General features: G+C 47.7%; 1 pseudogene; it reads right to left on the reverse strand.

Annotated features, from left to right (window-relative positions):
• Positions 1–26928, reverse strand: part of LOC144784037 (uncharacterized) — an 80382-nt pseudogene that overhangs the window by 37481 nt on the left and 15973 nt on the right.

Consider the following 26928-nt stretch of genomic DNA (forward strand, 5'->3'; position numbering starts at 1 on the left):
CTGAAGGTCACATACAGACTTTGGAGAAAAACACGTTGTAATTGACGCGAAGAACCCGATTGCTCCATGTTATCCCCAAAAAATGCAAATTGGTATTTCCCCGCACCTGAAGTTCCCTGGACCCCGGTAACCGTAATTTGAGGCCCCGAAAATAGCCGGGATTTTAACAAGTCTACACGCAATGAGGGCCTTTCTGTATGCAAAGTTTAGGAAAGGGATCGTGGATTTAAAACTCTAATATTCTGTTTATTGACGTAAATACTTTAAAATGTGTTACAGAAAGATGCATCCTGATGACAGTCTATGGCAGTGTAATTTTTTTTCTCACCTTTTACCGTTGACAACAACTCACACCTGACGCCTTGAGTGGCGCATATCCGAGCTTTTATTTAATCCAAAGTTTAAACAGCGGAATAATATTGAATAAACACCTCGATCTGGGCAGAATCATCAAGGCGCATTATCTTCGGGAATAGTAGACAGATCGGGATTGGATATTTAGTGTTTCAGGCCGCACGCAGTCTGTGAATGGAAAGTGATAAAAACAAGCACGAATCACGTGGTGTCCAGTTAACCAATAGGGTGTAGGGTCTCGAGGGCGGAGGGAAACGGCGCTTGGTCGGTCCGGTGGCAATCAGTGATGTCAGGAGAGTATTTCGGTGTCTGCGAACCTTGGAGCACGGCCAGTAATGACCCGTGAGTACATAGAATGGGGGTCTTGTGCGTGTGCGTGTGCATGCGTGCGTTTTTGTATGTGCGCTCGTGTGTGTGTCTCTGGTGAGGTAAGGGGGGGAGCGTGTGTGTATGCAGTGTGTGTATGCAGCGCGTGTGTGTATGCGACGGCGGGGGTGGGTTCTCTGTATGTATGGGTGCGTGCATGGGTGCTCGTGTGTGTGTGTGTGTCTCTGGGTATGCGCATGCGTGTTGGAGCTTCCGAGGCAGGAGAGGGGCACGGCGCCGTGCGCGTCCACGAGGTGCAATCTGCGCTCGTGCATATTTCTTGTCCACATTCCCAAATACGGGTGACAATAGGTTTCGAGCCAGACACAAGCAACCTTCGCTTGCTTGCATGTCTAGGCTCGACCTAAAAATGGTGTTGCACTGTTTCAGAAAACACAGGGGGAGATTTACTAAGATTTTGCGCCGTGTTTGTGTTACAAAAGTGACACAAAATGACGCAGAATCTTTTTTTGTAATTTACTTTCAAGTTTAGCGCTGGAAATAACGTAAAAGTAATGCGAAGCAGCGCATTGTGCTGCTTCACATTACGTTGCGCCATGGGGGCGTACAAAGGGTGGTTCATGGGCGTTCCCATGCAACCACCCAAGGTTTCTCACGCTAAACCCAATTTACAAAAAATTGTAAATTGGGTTTGGCGTGAGAAAACTGTGCCCTTTTCAACTAGGCGCAAGGAAGGAGAAATGCTTTAATTTCTCCTTCCTTTTCCGAATTTGCATGCGTGCTGCACCATGCAGCATGCATACAGAGTAGGAAAAGCTTTCCTGTTGGAAGTGGAGGTCCATGTCTCTTACTGCCGCCACCAAATGCTGGAGGCGTGCATCCCCGACCCCTCGCTTCAACGTTAGGCTAAGTAAGGACACCGTCCGAGATGGCCCTGCTCACCACCTTAGTAGCTTGGCAAGAGCAGCCAGGCTTATCTCCAAGGCTTGAGTGTTCAGCATGTGCAACCACGCTCACAGTAACCCCATGATGTCATCACAAAGAGACTCCACACGAGTATTGATAAAAATTAGTATAATCATTATATAAGCAATTATGCGATATGACCACACGATACAAAATCAACATAAAAGAATGGGTAGTATTCTTTCCGGTGGGTTGGTAGGTTCTAATCCCAACCGCCCCTTCTAACCAACGGTTAAGCTCACCACTTCTAACCGTTTCCCAAAAGGTTAGGCAAGTCATATTGCTAGAATCACACATGTTGTAAAAGGAAACAATACTGCGATGCGTAACAATATTCTCTTATACTGTGCAACAGAGAAACAATGCCATACGGAGTGCCACAGTCATATACTTTGCAATTGAAGGAATAATGCAATGCGTATCACCACCAGCATGCCCTGTACCAGGAAGAAGCAAAGCAATACGTCACTCTACAATCCTGTACGGTGCAATGAAGAAATAATATACTATGCCACGTTATTCTCAGATACTGCGCACTGAATAAATAATGCAATGCGCCACGTTACAATCAGGTAATATGCAAGGGAGAAATAACGCAGTGCGTAACGCATCAAGCATAAAGTTCGTCAGGCACAAATGAGGTCAGGCATCATACGACAGTTCGATAGTTCGGTAGCAGCAATAATGCAAAGTGTAATACGACAGTTTTACGTGCTCCGTTAACAGTGCCCCCGTAATGGTCAAATCATGAGACAAAAAATACTGCTTCCCACTCTGGCCCCAGTACTGCCCCGTCTTGGGTCAGCAGGGTCCAGGATCCGAGCTGAAGGAACCACTTGCACAGCTGACTGAAGCGGGAGGCCGAGAGAGTGTCCCTCCGGGTCCGCACCCCACCCCAGGTATCGATCCACGTTACCTGGGGTAACGACTTGGGCCTTGATCCAAAACTTTGTCACGGGCTGCGGAGGACTCGGGCCAGCGGCTCAGTTCTTCCATGGCTGCTGGTCCGGGCCGCTGCTGATTGACTCTGAGGGCCCCAATGACTTGGCCCTCACTCCGGCAGTCTCAGTCCACACCAAGACCCGCCCTCAGCACTATGAAGACTTTACTTCAATTCGGTGCACACCTTAACCAGGCACTCCTCACCAGCACCTCAGGTTGCACTTCTATACGCACACTGCACATCCGAGACTCGCCTCTTCTCTGGTGCTCACGACGATCCGGCACTCTTCACCAACGCTCCGCTTGCACCTCAACACGCAACCTGCGTGTTCGAGCCTCTCCTCTTCTCTTGGTTCACACAATGTCCAGGCACTCTTCCCTAATGCATTTATTTATTTATTTCATTTATTTGCCGGTTCATAAAGCGCTTGAATAAACTCCGGTATTGGCTCCACCACGACATGCACTCTTGCGCGTCCGAATCTCCCCTCTCCTCCTGGTGCACACGATGTCCAGGCGCTCTTCCCTAATGCCCTGGCTGCACCAGGACACGCACTCTTGCACGTCAGAGACTCACTTCTTCTTTTGGTCCCTACGAGGCCCCGGCATTCTACACCAACACCCAGGCTGCACCACAATGTTGGACTTGGCCCTTCTTGCAGGGTCATCCCTGAACTTTTTGCCTTCCTCCTATATTTCTTCTGACCTGCTGTTGGCTATTTTATGACTCTGGGCACTTTACCACTGCTGATCAGTGCTAAAGTGCATATGCTCGCCCTATAGTATATGAATGTATTAATTGGTAATTCCATGATTGACTCTTTGGTTTACTTGTCAGACCCTAGTACAGAGCACTGAGTGTGCCCAGGGCGTGTAATTCCAAATGCTGCTAATGGGCTTGCAGCACTGGTTGTGCCACCCACAGAAGCGGCCTTGTAAAAATGTGTCTACGGTCTGCCATTGCAGAGCCAGTGTGCAGTCTGGTACTGTCATGCTGACTGGGCAAGTACACCCACTTGCTAGTCCCTAAACCTTCCCTTTTCTTCATATTAGTCACCCCTATGGTAGGCCCAAGGGCAGGGTGCATTGTAAGTATAAGGTAGGGCAAGCCCTGATGTGTGTGGCATGTCCTAATGGTGAATTACAGCCATTTTTGTTTTTCACTATTGCAAGACTACCTCTTCTCCATAGGCCAGAATGGGCTGTTAAAATTATTACATTTTATAATCCTAACTGACTCAGAGAACATGGTAGAAATTCGAGTTTAGTATGCCTGGACTCAGAATGATAAAATACATCTTTTAGTAAACTGGGTTTTAACATTCATCGTTTGCAAATACCACTTTTAGAAAGTAGGTATTTGTTTGCCTAACCTTTCAAGCCTGCCTCTGCGAGGTTGTGTATTCCTTTGTCTGGAGTTTGAGTGACAGAGCTGGGGGATTCCAGGAGACAGAATGAGTCAGCCTAGTGGTGACTAGGGAGATCTGCATCTAGATGGAAGGGAGGAGTTGCACCTGGGACCTGAATAGGACTGTGCCCGCCCCCCACAGTGCTGACTCCACCCCCTGTGGTGAGTCTGATGTCTCTGCCCTGCACACTGAAAGAAGCGAAGGAAGACTGTCGACAAAGTGCTCCAGGGCTGTACTTGCCTTCCACAATGCTGGCTCCACCTCCTGAGGGGCATCTGATGTTCCTGCCCTGCACTGTGAAAGGAAAGGAAAATTCTGGTAAACAGAGTGCTTCAGAACTGGTTTGGACTGGGCACAGGCCCCTCTCCCCTCAGAGAACAACGAATTTTGGGCTATAAATATTGGGACCCTGATCCCAAGAAATTAGATCACTTCTGGACTTACAAGACTAAACAACTGCTGAGGAGAGGAACCTGAAGAAACTGAGGAGAGACTATTCCCAAGCTGAAGTGCTGCTTGGGGGATTGGCCTGCAGTGGTTGCCTGACTGCCAAAGAGAGGAGAAAGAACTTTGTGGACTTTACTTTCAACTTGTGCAAAAGATCTGCAAGGGCTTGGAAGAGAGCTTGCCCCCTGACCGAAGTCCCAGGACCAGTGGACTTCACCAGCCTTTGTGAATTGCTGCTGGAAATACTGTTTCAGTGGCTACAGAGGCAGGGAGCTGTGACCGACTCTCACGATCGACCGGGTGTCCTGTAGGCATCGCATCGAGCAAAATCTGCCTCGAACAACGCAAGCTCTGAGCTCACCGACTCCGTCCTGACGCTGTCACCGAGCCGTTGCCTGCACCGCGACTGGTGGACACCGCGACGTGCAACGCCTCGCTACACCGACTCGCACTGGTCTGACCGACGCGGTCACTGATGCTGACTTCGAGTCCTGTGAACGCACTGGAGTTGGGCACCGCCTCGCACGCTTTGCGACGCACCACCCGACTCGCACCGCTGTCAGGACTGATCGACGCCAGCTCCCGAACTCCGGCTCTGGTGCCGCACCGCAAGCTGCAAGCACTGTCTCGCCCTGCACTCACGCCTTGGATCTACCGACTCTGTCAACGGGCCGCTGCCTGCACCGCATCAAGGGACAACGCATCCTGCAACGCTTCCTTTCTGCACCGCGACGAACACCGGAACCAGCTCGCACATCCGTGCCGGACGCCTCAAGTAAAAGGTACTGTGACTGAGTCTGTCGACGTTTGAGTGGGCCCATACCAATGTGGTCCCCTGGATTTGCTAGACTATTTGTTATTTCAACAATGCTGTAGCCAGACCGGGCTACCGACTCGCACAGAACCTTGAATTAAGCCTTTTAACCAGAACTCTTGAAATCTAATAGTACTGTGGATTCTTTTTGTCGTTTATTGGTCTTGTGGTATCTCTATATAAAATATACTTATTCTTTATATACAATCTTGTGTGGTGTCCATTTGTAGTGTTGTCACTGGGTTACTGTATGTGGTCACAAATGCTTAACTTAAAACGCCTCTGAGGTAAAGCCTTGCTGCTCGTGCCAAGCTACCAAGGGGGTGAGCAGGGGTTATTTTAGGAGTGTGATCCCCTTATCCTGACTAGAGGAGAGGGTCCCTATTTGTCACAAGTACCTACCTGTGCCAACTAAAAAAAAACAATTCTAACACACAACATGCACCCAGCGCGTCCGAGTCTAGCTTCTTCCTTTGGTGCACACGAGGCCCAGTAGCTCTTCACCAACACGACACGCTTCCAGCGCATCCGAGCCTCGCCTCGTCTCCCCATGCACACCACGACCAGACGCTCCTCACCAATGCCTTGGCCTACACCACGACACGCACTCTGCGCGTCTGAGACTTAGCTCGCTCCTGCGTGCCCACGATCACAAGGCACAACTTCTGAGGGTCTCAAGCGGCAAAAAGCACACGCACACCACATTGCTTGGGATTTCTCCAGAAACGTTTATGATCCAGTATTTCCAAACAGGGAGCCAGCTCACCTCAGGTCCTTGGGGTTACAAGACACAGCACAAAGCACAGTCTGCTTCAAGCAGGGGGACCCAGCGTCTCCAAGCACAGTCCCAACAGCCTCTTTCTTAGTTAGAGCAGCAAACGGCAGACCAGCCCCAGATCACGAAGCACGTATTGGTCTATCCACAGCAGTCTCTTCAGTTGTTCCTTCTATTGCAAAGGTTCCTCTTGACCACAGAATGGGTCCAAGCCTATTCAGTCTCAATCAATATCTGTTTCATTCCAATGTTCAGGGGCATCAGCTCTCCTAGTTATACCCCTTAATGTCTTTGAACTTTGTATGTGCTCAGGGGTCCCTGACCCCTCCCCTAAATTAGTTCTGGGTGTCTCCCTCCAAGTGTCACCTCTCTCCCTTTGATACTGGGGTCTGGATCCTTAATCACTTAGCAGGAGATGGGTCAATTGGTTTATAGCACCAGCCCAGGCCTTTTCACCTCCCGGGCTTCTCCTTCCCCTACTCTTCAGATGCAGGGCAGCCTGGTACCATCTCAACCCCTCCATGGGTCAAGACCTCTCCCAGCTCCTCTCACCTTTCAGTTCCAGACAGAAAATCCACATTTCAGAGACACACAGAAATGCTTAGAGCACAGATCTCAGCCACATTCTAAAAGAGTGGTTTATAAACACACCGTGACAAAACCACCTTCTCAGAAAGATGCATTATGACACTGTGAGTCCATACATACAAAACTTCACCTCTCCATTATAAACTGACAGGAAACTAGGCTAACAAACACAACACCCAGGTTCCCCCATTCTGTCCAATGGGTAGAGTGGCCTTTCAGCAATGAAAAACTAAATGGAGAGTTTTTCACAGTCAGAATATAACACACACCTCAGTTTATGTTCTGCCTTTTACCTACACTGCACCCTGCCCTGGGGTTGCCTGGTACCTACCACAGGGGCGCCCCACGTGTATGTAAAAGGGAAAGTCAGGCCTGACAAGTGGTTGCACTTGTCAGGACTACATACTAACATAGCATTCTGCGCGCAGGCCCTACACTGAAGGCCTGAGTTCCGTTCTCTGCGCACCCTTGCATTACTAGCCCTTGCACACGCAGTGCACATCACTAGGGACCTTTACTAGTCAGGCAAACATACCAATCATAGCCAACTAATCACCATGACATTTTACATAGGGAACTCCCATACTTTGACTCTGATCAGCAGTGGCAAAGTACCCAAAGAATCTAAATTGGCCTCCCTAGGTCAGGAAAACAGTCTAGGGGAAAAGCAAAACGTTTGGGGAACTTTAACCAAAGAGGCCAAGTCCTACATTTCCCTTGTTTCGAGCATAGTATTTTGTAAGAAACTGTATAAATACTGCCTCAACAAAGTGCACAGGGTGGCATGCCCTCGGAGGAAGCAAAACATGCTGAATTTGTCCTCTTGTCATTTTCCGACACCAGGACATATTTCAGGATTGCCCGCACGTTGTCTGAGTTGGGTTTGTAGTAGTAACATGCAGGCATGGTTGGAGCTTTCTCATTTACACTTTCAGCTAGCCTCATAAAAAGGCCCAACTCAAAGGGCCATCATCTTTTCATCCTGGCTGGGAGCCATCTAGAGCCTAACACATAGATGCCAGTGTAATGAAAGAAAACAAAGGTCCACAGCTTGTTATCACTTCACAAGTGTTCAAGAGAAAGTATAACTTGAAGGAAGGTTTTTAACTTTGTTCAACTCCCTATGTAAGAGATGTGCTTACATGGTAAGAAAGCAATTTTTATCTGTCTGCAAGAGTAATTATATAAATACAGATGTAAAATGCATCTATTATTTTTTGTGTTTAATTATTTTACACTGCTGCTCATTCCAGTGTAGGATGTCAGAACACATTACATTACACACAGAGGCACAATAAATCATAAAACTGTGTAAATCAATGTACAGGAAAATGTTACATCAGACAATGAACATGTGTAGAATTCATACATCATCTATACTTGTAGAGATTATATGTTAAGAGTTATGGTCGGGACTAACACATAGTCAGGCTATAAATCGTAACAAAGTGATTGTGGTTGTCTGCACTAATAAGACTTTATTACTTCCCAAAGTAACCCGTCTCTGCAATCTTAGAATAAGATCAGTTGAGAAAAAAACAATGAGGGGCATATTCTCAAGGATATATTTCCGAATTAACAACACTTTATCGCAGCCAAAGTGGCGATAAATTTATCTCCCCATTCACAAGCTGGTGATAACAGCCAATATCATCAGTTTAACTGCGATAGCAGCCTCAAAAACATCACACAGATGAACCCAGCAACTATCGCTAATGAGATGCAGAGTAGGCACTCCGTGCAAAAAGCCACAACAACACCACACCGCAACATTCCCAATGACCAACCAGATCGGCGATAAGATCCCAAAACATGTGATAAGGCGCGTTAGCAGCAGGAAATTAACACCTGTTCTGACCTGGTGTAAAGTCGGATGACAGCCTGCACCAGAAAAGGGAGCCCAGTAAAGAGCCACACCAGGGAAGATGATTATAGAAGGTCACGCCAATCCGTGTACCTGACTTTCACTCGATGAAAGTCTCAATCAAGCATCAGCGCGTGCCTCCGCTACGCGCTGGAACAGGGCTGCTTCCGTCTTCATCCCACGTTGCATGCCCTGAAGCCAAAACACCAATTCTACTAAATACTATTGAATAAGGATAGCCATTGTAAGGCCAGACCTTGCAATACGCGCATCCAGGGCGTATGAATGATTGTACCAGCGGCTGCATAGTGTTGCAGTTCAGCTCTCCTGTCATCTCTCACATTCCCCTCGCTGGGTGCCCGGCTGGGTCCCATGTGAGTAACATTTTTGGTTTTCACTCTTCACCACAGTGGAGTGGTGTGGCTCACTGGTTAGAGGCGGCAGACCCAGAAGCAGGAGTCGGCCCGGGACCAGGGTTCAATTACCGACGCGGCAGGGTCGTGGACCAGGGTCAGCGGACTCGATAATTCTCGCCTCGGTGCCTACTCTAACCAGGGGTCCCACTCGGCAACTCTGGGCATTAGCTTGCCTAATCTCCACAACGGCCCCATCAACACCGGGGATGCCTGGCTTCACCTTGGGGACTCCCAGTAGGGACCATCCCATAGGGAAAGCCAGGACGGGTTCCCCAGCGGTATACCGCGCCAGGATACTCCGGTAGTAATTGAGCGCGTTACAAAACAGCTTATAACATAACATAACTTCCTGTGGTGTACACATATCACGATGACTGGCTATCATCTTTGCAGATGTCCCTATATCGCTAGGTCCTGAAGAGACCCCTTATCCCCACAGGGGTTGAAATGCTGTAGACGAAAAAAAAGCAAACCATTCCTATTACAGATTTCTTTGGATGGTCGACTTTCATATTGTTTTGGAAACCATTTATAATTGTTGTAATTTTTTCACAAATTGTTGTAGGTTCCATGTTCACTGGGGACACAATGCACTGTTAAGTTTTGTAATTATTGTCATATTTATATAAAAGCTACCATTGTTTACACCTAATACTGAGTCGTGTACGGTCCTTCTCCTTTTGATATCTTTATAACCTATTTGTTCATTGCGATTGAGCATTATATTTATTATCATTCTTAATATACTATAATGTTTTACAGGAACCACTGTTTCTGCTTATAAGAGTACGTATCATTGCACGCAAGGAGAGGTGTAAGAGGATGACGCGTTTCAGTCAGGAGTAAAAAAGGATCATCGTTACGGAGGTGATCGAACACTACCGACAACTGCCCTGGTGTCACTAACTCTGTGCATCGCGAGCCAACGGCACGTGGCTGTAGGCCCCTGCTGACCGCTGCCTCCGGCCTAGACTGCGGTCGAGTAGGTCACACATTTGGTCTGAGTCTTGATTTAGCAATGGCCGAGTTCATATCATTGTACCGGCATCATCGCAGACTGCAACACCTATCAGCCCCGGCACCACTAAGTCTGTTCCCCGACATTCATGGACACCATCTGGTTGAACTTTAGTGGTGTCTGAGTCTATGGACTGGGGGTTGTCTTCATCCTCGTGTAGCTGATACCGAATTGGTGGTGAAAACAAGGCCGTAGCATTCCACTCCTCCATTTGCTGCTTCCGGACGGCTTCTGCCCTCTGCATCATGCCCTGGAGGACTCCTTTCACTGTCTCCTGCAACCCTCCGCCACATTCACCTCCGACATCAATGAAGACCCGCTCAGACAGCGTGGCCCTGCCTCAGTGCACCGCAAGTCACTGTCCCGTGGCGGTGTGCCTGTGCCGGCCGTAGTGCATCTAGGCCACTAACTCTGTGCAGCTCAAGTCAAGGACCCTGTCTTCTGAGATAGTGGATGTCCTCTGAGACGATGGCCTTGGGGTCATCAACGCCATGTGTCTGTGGCCCTGCGCTGTCCGCTGCCTCCGGCCTCAACTGCAGTACACCAGGGCTCACACATCAAATCGAGTACTGACCGACCCGGACGTCGCATCAGCTCAGGAGGCACACACCACCACCGCCAGGACCACCTCCAACCGCCAACTGCCAGAGTCTAAACAGTCGTAGTGGCAGACTAACGGAGTTGCTCACACCTGTCGTGGATGCCATCATCTGCCTGATACCCTGCTCAGTACTCCAAGTGTACCGCAACCCATGGGCCGTTACTGATTGAGTTTTGTGCTGTGGAGAGGTTATGCAGCAATGTCACCTCAGGCAGTGTGGGAGACCTGCGAAGATGATGAGGACGAAGATGCAGGTGTAACACACCTCACTGCAGCTGCATCAGGAATATCCCGAAGGGACACAATCCTAGACATTTTCTTCACATGAGCGCGCGCAACTCTGGTGCCCCAACCTCAATGCACTGCAACTCACTGACACTTTTGTTTGCATATTGGGTGTCCTCTGTACTTGCTCCGGCTACCTCCATTATGCTCCGCAATTATTTCTGTAATGCTGGTGTTTTCTATTTCTGTTTTAATAGTGTTCGCTGTTCAGGTTGTTGCCAGCACCAACCACTCCATGAGGGCTGGCTTACACTCACCCCACACACATCCAGCACAGGCATCACTGTACATGTGACCCTGCCAATAAAGGGGCCGGGTGCACTTGCCCATAGCCCGTTCCACAAACTATCTGCATGTGTCCGTGTGGTCATGATGTATTCATGAGGGCCTCGGGCCCTACAATATAACATTGTGCTGTGTAGAGAGGATGCAAACATGTCACTGCAGTACTTCGACATGTAGCTTTGTCGTCACCCACTCAGTACGTAAGAGGAGTGGACTGGGCTGTCGTACACAGGTCCAGCTTGGGTGTGTCAATGATAATTGTGTGCCTCTGGTCGTGGTTCAGTACTGGACATGTGCAAATGCATGTGTCTCTGTTGCAGTGTGGGTCTCCTTTGTGGGGTGTAGGTGGTCCCTGAAGGGAATTAGACACCCTTGTATATGATCTAGTTTGTTTTCCAGGGGGTTCGGACTAAACCCGCACCTGTTCAGCCACCCCCATTTGGCATTCTGACAGCTGGTATTGGAATGCCATGTGTGGCTCGGTGAAGTGTTGGGGGCCAGCTGTGGTGACGGGTGCTTCCTGCTGTGCGGTCTGTACAGGGGCTGGGTTCTCCTCTATGTAGCTTGGCTGCCCTAGTCCTGGTGGTGGGTTGTCTGGGATGTCCATGAGATGTTGTAGGGCATCAGTGTCGAAGGTGTGGTGGTCCTCTCCAGCATCACTGATGAGTTGTCCGGTCTGCTCTGCTGGAGGTGTTTTTGTTCCTCTGCAATGTGAAGGGGAGATGCATGTGATATTGTGTTGACATGTATGTTGGAGCATTGTTCTTGTTTACATGCAGACTGTATGACAATGTACATTCTGACTGTTTGGGAGGTGCTGGATTTTGATGCGGGACAGTGGACATTTGGACTACATGAAAGATGTAAGGTTGTACGCATACATTTCTATCTCACAGTTTCCTGCTCTGTTAAATGTAGTTGGCTTGTTTCTGCGCATGTGCGGAGCCAGTTGTGTCCTCTGTTCTGCAGTGTCGGGGTTGCACATTGTACCACATTGTTGTCAATGTGGATGTGCTGTTATTGCTATGTGTGTGTGCTGCAGTGTGCCACGGGGATAAGGGACATGTTCCAGGGTCATTGTGGGTGTGCAGTGTGCTACACATCGTTGTGCATGTGTGTCATTATGCCTATCCCCCCCGTCCCCCCAGTCCCTGGTCGTTACTCACCCTGTTGATGTTGTGTCATGTCCTCTAGAGCTGTGTACAGACTCCCAACTCCTTGCACGGTCTCCACACTGGTGACTGTGACCTCCGTTTCCTCCACCTCCTCACGTGGCGCTGGACTCCCATCTCCTGCCGCCGTTGCTGCCTTCCTGTTGGCAACGGGTTTGTGCTTGGTTTAGATTTTCACATCATGCCAGCGCCTCTTGGCCTCCTCCATTGACCTCCTTGACACTCCGCCTGCATTCAGGTTAGTCTAATTGTGGGTCAGTTGATGGTAGTGTTCTGTCACCTCAGTGACGCTGATCTGGTTTTGCTGCGGACTGCAACCCGTCTTCCTCTTCCTCTACTCCTTGCCCTTCCCTGACCCTGAGGTTCCTTGCTGGTGGTCTGTGTGGCTTGTTGGGCTTTGCGTTGGCTTCTGTACTCGGTCCGGGTGCATCCATGGTGCTACTCACTTTGAATTGTTATTGGTATGTTCTTGACACTTGGGATTTGCAGGCCTGTCGCTGATTTTCTCTGCTTTTTGTATCGCGATTGGCTTCATTGCATCTTTTTAAACCCATACCTTTCAGTTTGCTCGCAGCTCCTTAATGCAGGTAAATAGATCACTGTACTATATTAGAAGGCTTGCAACTTAAGAACTGAAGATGACAAAAGGATCTCAGTGTTAAATCAATAGCCCACTTATCAATCCAAATAAAATACAAATCTGTGGTCTGCATGTGAAATGATGTACTTTGCAGTAGACACAGTAACCCCTGTGCTACTATATGAGTCAAAAGTGTGACTGGACAAAACTCAAAACTCTGCCAGAACTGTGGTAACCACTAGAGGTATCTTACTGCTATTATAATCCCCTCAATATTGCTGGGCACACAAATATCTCTTCAGCAGCCTCTTTGTGACCAATTAAGTAATCTAGAACAAATCTACTGTCACATCTATCCTTGTGGCCAACTTTTATGCCATAAATATATAAATTGCCTGTAAAACTTATTTTCAAGCTCTGCCGCTCGGGACTCCACCCCCTTCCTCTGCCACCCTTGGCCCCTAATTTATGGGTTCCTGTAGTATTTATTTTCCAATTCCAGCCCTGTCTATGTGCATATGTGCACATGCTTTTGCAGCAAGCACAGGGTCTCATAAGGGTCCTGCCCTCCACATGTACCTAAAAACTGGAAGAGCTTTCAAAGGGTCTGCTGGCTGGCCTCTTGTCAGCTGCAGGGATAGAAAAGGCTGGAAGAAGGTTCAGTTGAGAGCAATATCACAGGTGCCTGCTGGGTCCCTTGCTCAAAAGATGCCTGGTCCATCAGAACTTTGTCTGGAGGTCTGGGAACTGCAGGAGATACTTCAAGAAAACTAGGACTTCTTGGCTGTGGCAAGAAGTAGATATGTCTTTCTCTTAGAGTGTTCCGTAGAAGAATGCTTAAAAATTGGGAGCATTTGAGGGTACCAACTTGAAATGTGTCACTCTCAGCTCTCCCATCCTCTGTGAGGGAGTCAGCCTCTTTGAGTGAGCAGTGGTGGTGAATGCTTTTCACTTTTGGTGCAAGAGTGCCATCCATGAGCCTCTTTTGCTAAGACACAAAGCCCTGATTACAAGTTAGCCCTCTTAAACTCAATGGTTATTATATGTGATCAGGAGGTTTGCAGAAGTTATTAAATGCAATAATTATCACATATTCAAGGTTACTGAGAATAACATGCAGATTTTAGTGCTTCATTCCAAATCGGCATGCCTCTTTAAATAGGAGGCACTTTCTCATTGCTAAATTTCGCCCAAATTGACTGGCAGAAATTTACTGAAGGGTGTGCTCTTTATCTCACCTGTTAATTACTGGGTGCAATAAACATCATACCACTTGTAATTAGGGATCATAATCTAAAGGACCTATTGTTATCAGACCTTCAGACTGGCATTGACTTTTTTAACTTAATTTTCCCTATGGTAATCAATTGACTTACTATGTAAAAAAAATCATAGCTCTGTTTCCCTTAATTCAACATATTCCTATATCTGTGTCATTTTGCTTAGCAAATGTTACTTGAATTTTCTAAATCGGTTTGGAATCTTTATTGTGATGTTCTTGACTAATGCTGTTTAGATTGCTTCAACCTATGATGCGTGTCTCTAAGGAAAAGCTTTATGCTTGTTCCAAAGCTATTATGCTTTTCTCAGGTAAACTGTGAAACTGACACAATATTGTCTTATTAGGTTGGTGTAGGAAGCCAGCGCCGGATTGTTAACGTGGGCATTTGGGTAATGCTCAAGGGGCCGGTATCCTAATTCCAGCTGTGGGCTGCTTTTTTGCAGCCTGGGGGACAGATTTGGTAGTTTTCTGCATTGTTCGATGCCGCCAGCCGCCTAGTGGGTGCCTGAGTGGCCTTCCTTGAGGCAGATGGGCGCCCATTACCTCCCTTTAATCAACAATCTCTCGCTGGCCTGGCCCATTAATATATGCATATTGAGCGGGGGCCCGGGGCCTGAGCAAAAGTGGCCTCAGTTGTTTCAGGTGTGATTCACCAGTGTAAACTAATCTGTGCATTTTTTTAACCCCACCCCCCTTTTTTATAAAATTGCGCTGAAGCAGTGTTTTTCAGAAAGGCAATATGCAGATGTGGGCCACTCTTTTTTTAGCGTGCCCTGGCCAATTTTTTATCCCAATCCAACCCTGTAGGAAGCTGGGTTCCTGTTGCAGTAACCCCCCCACTTTTTGCCAGACAACTGATGCACTTTGACTTGATGTGCCCTGGGTCCCTGCTAATCAGGTTCCCAGGGCTTGTGTGCTTTCCCAAAACTGTACCTTGTACCCCCAGTTGGCACCTCTCTGGCCACATGTCAGTCCCTTGTAAAAGGTAACATGGGTACCAAGGGCACTGTGGCCAGTGAAGGCCTCTAAGGGCTGCAGCAATTATTGTGCTACCCTTAGGGGCCCTGTACCTTTACACACACACATTACAGGCTGCCTGTTTTGGTGCAGAACAAAGTAAAGAGTTGATATAGTACTCATCCCTGTGTGCCATGCCTACAACCCATTGCCCTGGCATAGGTCAACCACCCCTCTAGTTGGGTGCACTATACCAGTGGTGAGGGTACAGGTGCATGAGCCCTGTACCCCTACAGTGTCTAGACCAATTCTTAGACATTATAAGTGCAGTAATCCCATTAAGAGTATATGCTGCTGGGAGTTTGTCATTACAAACTCCACAGCACCATAATGGCTTTACTGAAAACTGGGAAGTTTGGTATCAAACCTCTCAGCACATTAAACACACACTGATGCTAGTATTGGAATTAATGAAAAATGCACTCAGTGGGCATCTTAGAGATGCCCCCTGAAAAATGGTCAGTCTCTGGTGGGTTCCTTGACTGGTACATAAAAGCCTGCCACCACGAGACATGGTTTGGGACCCCTGGGGTGGGAGCTCTCGCTCCCTGAGCCCAGAAATAAAGCCTTTCCTGGGGGAAGGTGGTCCCACCTCTCCCAGGCCAGGAAGAGCTATCTGTGTCAGGGGAGCTTCGAAAGTCTTGTTGCCTTTGTAATGCGACCCCCAGCCTCCCCTGCTTTCAGGAGCAGGCCCCCTTCCTGTCTCCCCACTGTTTTGGTGGGAAGATGGGTGGGAAAAATTATCACAGCCCAGAAGGTGTGCCCACCTCTGCCAACCCCACTACTCAGGTGGGAGAGGCGAGGTGAAGCCCACTCTTCAGTGTCTTCCATCTTGCAGATGGTAGGCACTCTCCAATCAGGATTAGGGATTGTGCCCACTCCACCATGTGGGGTGAGCACACAAAGGGTGTAGTCAGTCACTCTAAGGTCAGTAGCCCATTGGCTACTGACCTCGAGACCCAGAAAGGCACCCTAAATACAGTATTCAGGGGGCAGCCCTGAACCAAGATTCAGATTCTAGCAAACCCACGAAGTAGAGGGACAAAAGAAAACGCCCAGCAGAGGAGACTGCAGAGAAGAACTGATGTGGCCCAGTCCTACCGGCCCGTCCACAGGTTCCAGAGATACTGCGCTGAAAGTCAACTTTTCCTGCAGCCAGCGACCTCCAGAACCCCTGGGAGGACTGACTGCCTTCAATAAAGACTGGATCTCCTGTGAACAGCAGGTCTGTTCAAAAGAAACTCCAAAGACAGACTCTGAGCCTGCTGAGGACCAAGAATCCTGATGCCTGGAACCACCACTGCACCCGTAAACCTACAGCCCAAGTTTGATTCGCCCACCGGTCACAGCAAGGTCCCCCAGCACTTCAGAGTCTGAGTACACTGTGGGTTGACCCCTCCATGACTCCCCTGCCTTCAGCCGCCCTGTACCCTGGAGAAAAGAAGCCAAGGTGCACTTACGTGCCAGAGCCCCCCAGCTTACCTGCCCAGCTGTTGGTTCCTCCCAGAAGTCTTCTTTACCAAGCCTGCAGCTAAAAACCAAAAATGAGAATCCCCATTGAAAACAACAGGGCATCCAACGCCAAAACAGTACCCTGCGCCAGCTGACCCTGCGCCGCCGTGGGTGCACTTTATGTGCCAAACCGGATTCCCCTTTGCCCTTATCCTAACATCAGGAGCTTTGTCACCACAACCTTGTGGCGTGCCCGTGAGCAGCCACCAACCGAAGGCCCCCTATCCCCTATTGGATAACATTGGGCCTCTGCACCCGGCTGCCATAGTGCTGCTGAGGGTGCTTTGAGAGAGCATCCTTGACCCTGGGGGAACTCTGGTTCTAACGCCAGAGTACCAACTCCCACAGCAAAGTACTTACCTGTTAACCAGGAGGGGGGTGGGTGCATACTGCCTCACATGCCAGCACTCAGTTTGACCCGATGCATCATAGTAAATGCAGTGCATGATAACACTTAATTTGGTGTCAATCTTTAGTTTTTCACCCTTGTTGGTGCATCCAGTGCTGTGTATCTCTAGACACATGTTTCAGGATAGCTGTCCTTCTTTAGTAGAGAGCAACACATTATTTTAGGGGGTGCAGGAAATGCTGCCCAAAGACTTCTCATGTCTCTGTACCACTCGCTGGGCGCAGGTGCATCAAACAGAGCTTGTCAGCTCATTAGCTCAAGGGAGCCTTTACAAACAGGAGGGTGGGAGCACACTGCCTCACATCCCGGCACTTAGTTTACCCCAATGCATCATAGTGAATGCAGTGCATGATAACACTTAATTCAGTGTCAGGCTTTAGTTTTTCACCCTTGTTGGTGCATCCAGTGCTGTGTATTTCTAGACACATCTTACAAGATAATTGTCCTGCTTCAGTAGAGAGCAACACATTCTTTTTGGGGGTGCAGGCGCTGGGCGCAGATGCATCAACCTGAGCTCGTCAGCTCATTAGCTCAAGGGAGCCTCTTCAAACAGGAGGAGGGTGAGCATACACTGCCTCACATCCCAGCACTCAGTGTACCCCGATGCATCATAGTAAATGCATTGCATGATAACGCTTAATTTGGAATCAGGCTTTAGTTTTTCACCCTTGTTGGTGCAGCCAGTGCTCTGTATCTCTAGACACATGTTTCAGGATAGTTGTCCTTCTTCAGTAGAGAGCAATACATTCTTTTCGGGGGTGCTGGAAATGCTGCCCAATGTCTTCTCAGGTCTCTGTACCACTTGTTGGGCTTACCTGTTCACCGACAACTTTGTTTCTCTCCATACGAATACATGGACTGTTGTTCCTTGAAAAAATTTCTAAGTGTGCAGTTGATTTGTATGGAACTTTGAAAAACTGCAAAGAACTGAAAATTGCTTACTTGCCTTTTTTCTAAGAAATGTCCCAGCGTGATATCTAGGTGTATCACACTGAGTAGAAAAAGTAATCCAGAAAGTAACCAAAAGGAATCCAACAGTGATTTCCACTGTATTGAAAAGATTTACACACCTGTAACAAAGTCATTTTCATTCAGCTTGCTTGTATTGTTCAACCGGCCTTGAAAATTATTAAATAAACCTACCTAGACCAGGCTTAATTGGTTCTAGGAAATACATTTAACAAAATAATATTTTTATACAAATAAAATTGATCTGTGTTCAGTCTTTAAGTGTGCAACATCATTTGCAGTTTAACTCTGTACAACAAATGCTTAACACTACCCTCTGATAAAGCCTTACTGCTCACCCACACTACCACAAATAGAGAGTAAGGTGCTATCTACTTTAACCTCTGCCTACCTTTGGGGTTCCACTGTACTCTGTGCACACTATACCTCATGTTGGTATAGTATATACAGAGCCAGCTTCATTCAGTTGGTGGAGCATCCCTCCAAAATGAATAATTTGGTTTCTCGCCGTGTTTCCTAATACTTACATCTTTTTAAAGACAGATGATGCCTTAAATTCAGGGTCTTGTATGGCTCACTTTAGTTATTTCCCTCAACACTCTAGGACAAAAGGGCACAGCTACCATTACTACCATTCTGATAGTGGTAGTTTCATCTTTACCATTATAACTGTTAAAATGCCTACTTCCAATGAGCTAGCAACTAATATGTCAGGACTTACTGTTCTTAGAATAAGAGAGCAGGGACAAAGGAAAGGAAAAGGAGTGGGATCCTGATGAGAGGATGCATGTACAACGTAACTCAGAATCATAACATTTTGTTTACAGCTGTCTGCCAGGCCAGGTAACAGTCTTTTAGACAATGCCACACACCCATAGAGAGCCTTTGGAACTTAAATACTGTAATATTAAAGTTACAATCATGTGGGGTATGCATAGCATGACCACCTCACTCTAAGTTATAAAGGCCACTGTCTCCAATCATGAACTTCTCATCTGAAAATTATTGATTTCATATATGTTAGTCAACTCTATGGAAGCAAAGCACACCTACAACACCCAGAAGGCATTAGCCTATCAGATACAGTCCAAGAGTGTAAACAACGTCGATAATGACCTAGAGAGAGAGGGTCAACAAAGTACTTGCTTTCCTATGTGTGTTCTAACATCCATGAGGGATGAGACTTGCGTGTAAAATCAGGCCTAAAGCTGCCTGTGTTCCATTCAAAGAGATTCAACCCTTACCTGTTGAGGATCCTGGCTGCCACCCTTACTCCTTTCCTAACATACCTGACTCTTTTTTATGTTTATGTCACTTTGCACTTAAGCCTTTATAACTTTTTTTCCACAAAATATATCCAGGCCAAATTTGTGTCCTTTTTTTCCTAACGTTTTGGGAATTCTAAAGATACTCAGGGATTGTTGATTCCCCTAAAGGGAACCGAGAAAATAGCAAAAACCTAGCAAAATGGGAAAAAAGTGCTGTTCATTAAAAGATATGTTTGTTTTTCTATGAATGGCATCAGCAAAGGGTTTGCTGTGCATACTCACCATCTTTCTAGCTTTCAGGATCAATCAGTGAGGTAAAAAATAATACATTTTTATCACAGTTTTGGCTTCTTCTAAGAGGTAGCCAATTCATCCTCTTTCCTGTTTCTACATACTTGCAGTGTTTGGTTTAAACAAGTGTGAAACCCATTTTCAAATTTATCGAATGGTCATTTGTATGGCTGACTTATGGTTTTCTCAGTTAAACTAGGTCTGGGGAAATTTAAATTATGTTGGTGTAATTCGTGTAATTTCTAGAATTTTGCTTTATGTTGGTTACATAAAATTCACAAAATTACGCACTTTGCGTCATTATGCACAATTCATGTTAAACATTTAGGGCCCGATGTAGGTTGCCAAATACCGGTCGGTAACGGCCGAAAATCGGTAAAATCGGCCATTACCGACCGGTATTAGTGCATCGAGATGCATGTCACCAAAAACGTACCGAATCGGTAAATACCAGTCGGTAAAACACCGAATCGGTATTACACGATTCGGAATTTACCGAATACATAATCTCCGAATCGGTAAATAAGAAATGGTAAGTTACCGAATCGGTAAATACCGGATTCATATTTACCGAGTCGGTAAATAAGAAGTGGTAAAAAAGGCCATTTGAGATGTAGCAAAGTTAGGAAATACCGAATTTCGAGAAATTCGGTATTTAAGAGTCGGTATTTAACATGGATTGGAAGCAGGTGGAAACCAGGAACAGGATATATAAGAAGCTCCCAAAATGCAACAGTACACCCACAATGGCGGCCTTCTACGTAATTGCAAGGCGGCTACGGATACAGGCAGCAGGAGAGAGGGTCTGGCTAAGGGAGGAGCAGGTATATAGGCAGAGGATCACCCTCTTCCAACTCACTGAAGCAGAGATCCTGCAAAGGTACTGACTCCACCCCAGAACAATCCTGGACTTGATCAGGGACCTTCACCCATATCTGGAACACCCAACCCCAAGAGTACACGCCATCCCACCCCATGTACAGGTGCTGTGCTGCCTACACCTTCTTGCCTCTGGGAGCTACCAGCACGTGATAGCCTCTGTAGGTGGAGTGTCCCAGAGCTGCCTGTCACGCTTCTTCGGAAAATTCCTAAACGCCATGATGCAGAGGATGGAGCACTACATTGAGTTCCCTGAGACACCTGCAGAACTAGCAAGGCCAAAAACCGAATTCTATCAACTTGCACAGTTCCCGCACATAATAGGCTGCATCGATGGTACACACATCCCACTATGCCCACCTGCAGCAACTGAGCACATATACAGAAACCGGAAGTCCACACATTCAATCAATGTGCAGGTGATCTGCAATGCTAGCAACATGATAACGGACATTGTAGCCAAATATCCTGGGAGTACCCACGACTCCTACATATTCACCAACAGTGGGATATACAGACGCCTTGTTGCTGGTGATTTTGGTGATGGATTCCTGCTGGGTAAGTATGTGTGAGACACCCTGACAGTTCATGCAGAAGGAGCACTCCTGAGTATGTGACTAATCTAATTATCCTTTCCCACCCAGGTGACAGTGCATATGCCCTGCGGTCATTTGTGCTCACCCCCTACCTGAACCCATCCACCAGGAGTGAAAGGTGTTATAACGTGGCACACAGAACAACACGTTGTGTGGTGGAACATACATTTGGGCTGCTGAAAAGTAGATTTAGGTGCCTCCATAAGAGTGGAGGTGCACGTCAGTACACGCCAATTATCTGTTGCAAGATTATTGCGACCTGCGCCATGCTGCACAATCTTGCCACCAAGGAGGGCACAGAGATAGAACTCACATATCATGAGGACATTGATGATGGGACAGCACAAGCAGATCACAATGCAGCAGGAGCAGCACCAGCAACAGATGGTCGACTGCGACGTGCTGAAATTACCAACAGATACTTCTAATTGAGCGATGACACACAGCCATGTCCAGTAATTGGAACACTCACTTTAATGTACACAACTGCACCTTCCAAAAAAACATATATGAAATTAAATGCACTTTGCACAATGTTTAGCCAAAGTTTCCTCACTTTGACCTGTCCTGTGATCAATATGTCTCTCAATGCTTGCGCTTACGCATGATGTTTTGCGAGGCACGGGGGTCTACATGTGCAATGGTGCCGGTGTCTTCGGCACGGAGTCTGCTGCTCCTACGAATGTCCTGAACAGGCGTGCTGTACCCACTCCTGCTCGTTGACTCCTCAGCGTCCCCAACAACCATGTTGCCACCTGTGGCTGTCAGCTGTGTCAGCATTGCCTCCATTGCTGAGGTCACCCTCCCCATCCCCCGGGACAAGTCACTGCAGCAGTGAACAATGTCAGTCTGCAGATTAACAGAGCGGCGACACTGCAGGGTGGTGGAAGTTGCCAACCGGTTAATCGACTGATTGAGCAGCCTGACCTCGCGCCTATACCTGCGCCTCTCTTCTTGGTCACTTTGCAGCCTGTCACAGAGGGTGCCCATGCGCACCTCCATGCCCCTCACCCCCTCTGCCATGGACTCCATCCCTTTGCCTCCATCCCTTTGCCCATGGCCTCCATTCCCCTTGCCATGGCACCTATCCCCCGATCGATGTCCGACATCCTGGTATTCAGGATGCGCACCTGCCGGTGCACAGCCATGATGCCTTTGGTCTGCATACGCTGGACTTTCACCATTGTGGCTTCAAGCCCAGTGAAGACACCCTGCACATCCTGCCCCTCATCCTGCTCTCGTGCCCTACGGACACGGTCACCTGCACAGCCAGATCCCAGTGAGCCAAGTTGTCCAGCGTGGCTAGCCATTGTTGGTGTACTAGGTCTGGGAGCCACTACCACTTCCTCATCGGAGCTCTCCAGGACCCTTAAAGGTGGTACATCCTGCCCCCTTGGCCTCACGCACACAGGGGACCCTGAGCTGGGTGTTGTGGTTTCTGCTGGTGCTGGCTGAGTCTGTGTGTCGAACAGCAGGGGCGAGAGTGGCTGAGCAGTGGTGTCGTGCTCCATTGCTGTGGGTGCCTGGGGTGTGGATGTTTCCTCAGGGACAGTGCTAGGTCCAGCAGTGTCTTTGGCCTTCTCCCTCGCAGACGATGTTGTGGCACTATACTCCCCTCCCAGCGCTGCTCTGCGCGATGACTCTCCTGTGAACAGACATGGACAATGATCAGCTGCCTGTTTTCCCAACACAGATTCCTAACACACATTTTCATTTGCCTAGACTGTTTGTGCATGGGGAGTGTGGCATGCCATGCAGGGTTCGGTGTTGGCAGCTTTGATGTATGTACCTATGACTACAACTACCATGATGCATTGCTGGGGACTACAGTCATGTGTGCTAGATTGTGAGTGATTCACCCACATTGGGGAAGGGGCCTGGGAATGGGTGGGGTACATATCCATGCATCTTACCTTTCTTACTTGCAGCTCTGGCTGAGCTATCAGCATCCCCGATCCCATGTATGCTTTCAGGCTCCATGGTTGATTGGACGAGCTGCTCAAGGTAGGTGAGGCTTGGGGCACGGCTCTTCCCCCCACCGGTTGCTGCTGATTCCTTCCTCTGGGTGGCTAGTTTTTTTTGGTGGTGATCCTCAGATCATACCACCTCTTCTTCATGTCGTCAATTTCTCTGTGGGTCACTCCTAGGGCATTGACCTTGCTCTGTATTGCCAGCCAGGTGTTCCTCTTACAGACTCAGCAACCTGCAGAGACTGTCTCCGACCAGCTGGCTGTAGTGCTCCACAACCTCCTCCACCAGCACCTGGAGCTCTGTTGGGCTGAATTTAACCTTCCTCTTTCTGTCCCCTCCATCCTTTTGTGCCTCCTGGGACTCCATGCTGTTTCTCTTCTGGTCTCAGTGCAGCCTGCTCCTCTGTCTCCCTTCCAGCTCTCTCTGCAGTTCTGTTGCTCTGCACCTGCATGGGTGTGGCCACCTCCAGGTACTGGGGTGTGGTACTTGCACCTGATTGGCTGATCTCTCAGATGCTTGGTTGTGGGGTGTGGTGGGTGTCCCTGATTGGTGCACAGGCTCACATGTCATGTATTCGAAATTTCGAGATCGGAATTTACCGAATCGGTATTTACCGAATCGGTAAATTCCGATTCGGTGTCTCCCATTCATTCCTATGGGACTGGAAGGCCATAGGGTTGTATGGGTGTTACCGAGTCGGATAATACCGAATCGGTAGATACCGATTCGGTATTTTCCGAGTTTGAATACCGATTGATACCGAATCGGTATATTTTACCGGATTTTTACCTACATTTGGGTTTCCGGTTCATAAATACTGATTCGGTATGAGTCGGTATTTATGAACAGGTAAATAAAAATTACCTACATCGGGCCCTTAGTATGAATGGCATCAATCATGTTAAAGGCACGTGCACGGGAACAAGAGAACTTAAGCAACTTCAATAAGTCATCACCCAAAAATTGACACAAGGATGCATTTCACACTAAACAATAATGTGAAATGGCAGACTTGCATTTCACATCATTATGTGTCATTTTGCTCGAATTTCTTGTAAGCAAATTACATAGGGCGATATGTATCAAGCAAATTCGCATTCGCAAAGGCCGAAATTCGCAGAATTTCGGCCTTTGCGAATGCGAATTTGCTAAATGGTATGTATTACACAAAACGTGGTTCAGAATAAGGACTCGCAAAATATGCGATTCCTTATTTTGCGATTGCATTTAAGGAATCGCAAATTTTGCGATTCCTTAAATGCAATGTAAGAAGCAAAAAAAATAGCAAATTGGCCTTAAGGAATCGCAAATTACCACCAACTTCTAGTTTATTCACAATTTGCGATTAGCAAATTGCGAATCGCAAATTTCCCCTTCATTCCTATGGGCCTCCTGGCCCATAGAAATGAATGGGAAATTATTCCTTAATTGCGATTAGCAATTTGCTAATCGCAATTAAGGAATATTAAGGAATCGCTAAAAAGAAGCGATTTTGTACATACATACCATTTTGCGTTTTCTAAATAGCGATTCCTTAAAAATTGCTATTTAGGAATCACAAAACGGAATGTTGATACATATCGCCCTTAGATTTCTCAAATAGCTAAAAGAAATTAAACATTGAAATAAATAATTAATGATGATAAGTATGGAAAAATAGAAGGAAAATAGAAGGAGATGACAACATTTGTATCTCTAATGTTTGTGCGCCAGTGGCCAAAATGCGAAAGTAAATGACCATTATGTCAGTCAGACCCATGTGCTCGCAGGAATATATAGTGTTTGTTGGTTGTCCAAATACTGTAATACTAAGAACCAACAACTGAGCTCCAGCTTACAATGCCCCTCATCGACGACAATGCACTACTCAGCCTGAAAATCCACATTTTGCTGCACTGAACTTTATCCCGCCTTGTTGATGGCATCACTGAGACATTGACTAGAAAGCTCTCCAACAATAACAACGCCTCCTCAGACACAGACTACTGCCTTGCCTCGCTGAACTCTACCTTCTCCTGGACTTTAGCCATGAACATTTTCTAAATCCAAAGCTTAGCCAAAATTAGGCCCTCCGTCTTGTGTATCTGACACTTGTTTCCTCGCTGTCGCCCCTACCTTTGACTTTGATCCGGGCTTGAGCACCAAGATACTCACGGCTGTCGCTTTGATCTAATTTGCGCTATTTTTCACTTAAGATTTTGTTTTACTTAGTTTTGGGTTAACCCCTTGGGTGCTCATGACGAGGTCAGCTCGTCATGAGCTACGGCGCTACGGTGCTCATGACGAGCTGAGTTCGTCATGACCGCGTCCGTTCCGTGGAACGCTCGCACGCTGGGCTGATTCCCCTGCTGTGCTGAACGTTCCATGGGAACGGGTGTGACCATGACGAGCTCAGCTCGTCATGAGCAGCGGAGCGCCGTAGCTCATGACGGGCTTACCTCGTCATGAGCACCGGGGCGCTGTACGCGCCCCCCAGGGCCCCAGCACAGCGGGGGAAACAGCCCCGCACGTAAGGGGTTACATTTAGTTCCTAACATTTGCTCTATTTTGGAAAAATTGGTTTGGTGTTTTTCTTCTGTTGTGTTTTCAATTTATTACTGTTTGTGTGCTGCATGAATATTTTAACCACTACACAAACAAATGCTGGACGGAATGCTGAATAAATCATACATTCACCCCCAGTCAAGAGATTTGGGTCAAATCCATTGTTCTTTTGCTCACCATGCTACCCCAGTTTAGACCTAGCCATATGCAAATCAGTCTTGACTCTATTCTTTATGGGAATAGTCCAACCCGAACTGCCAAACCAGGTCCTCTCAGGACCGGAAACAAGCATCCTGGGATCAGTTTTGGGGTATTACTCCTCATCAGTCAGGCTAGCTTGAATCCACTGACACAGTGAGCAAGGGAGCCACGTCTGGGTGTACCCATCTCACTTAGGGCGAAAAGTGCCCGCAAACAAATGATGGACGGAATGCTGAATAAATCATACATTCACCCCCAGCCAAGAGATCTGGGTTAACGACCACTCACCTGACATGGAGCACCTCCACTTCCAGATCCAAACCAACCAAAATGCCACCCTTTGTTGCACCCTCATCTACAGACCTATCGGACCCCACCCACCCTTTCAGTACAGCCGTAGCTGACTTTATCACTCACCAAGCTCTCGCCTCAATGGACTACATCTTCCTCAGCTACCTCAATTTCTGCCTGGACAACCTCAACGACCACAATACCTCAGCCCTACTGGAGAATCTCACCACCATCGAACCCAAACTACTGATCACAACTCCAACCCACTCAACATGACACCCACTGGACCCCATCTTCTCCGCCAGTAACAACAGCTCTGTCAGCCACACTGGACCAACCACCACTGTGTCCACTTCTCCTTCACCAAAACCCACCTTACACCACCACATCCATTGCAATCCTCGCAGAAGCTGGAACAAAATATCACTAAAGACAAGCTCACCACCTTCATCAGCAAAGCCCCACCACAGACATCCACAGATGCCATTGCCAAGACCTCAGCATGCAACCTCAACCACTGCATCTCTGACTGTGTTAACACACTGGATCCCCTCAGAAAACCCTCAGGCATGCAGTCCTCCAAGAAAGCCAGCTGTTTCTCTTCCACCCTCCAAGAGTCCAGGTGCACCTGCAGCCAGCTCAAGAAAATATGGAGAAACAGCAAGTTCATGCCAGACGACACATCCTTCAAAACCACCATCACCGCACACCACCACCTCATCAGAACAAGAAAGAAAGCAGCCATACAGGAATGCATCAATGCCAATGCACACAACAGCAAAGAACTATTTGCCGTTGTCAAAGAATTCACTAAACCAAGCACAGAGACAGCAGACAATACCCCCTCTCAAGACC

Source organism: Lissotriton helveticus, chromosome 10 (assembly GCF_964261635.1).
Source record: "Lissotriton helveticus chromosome 10, aLisHel1.1, whole genome shotgun sequence".
Lineage (NCBI taxonomy): Eukaryota > Metazoa > Chordata > Amphibia > Caudata > Salamandridae > Lissotriton > Lissotriton helveticus.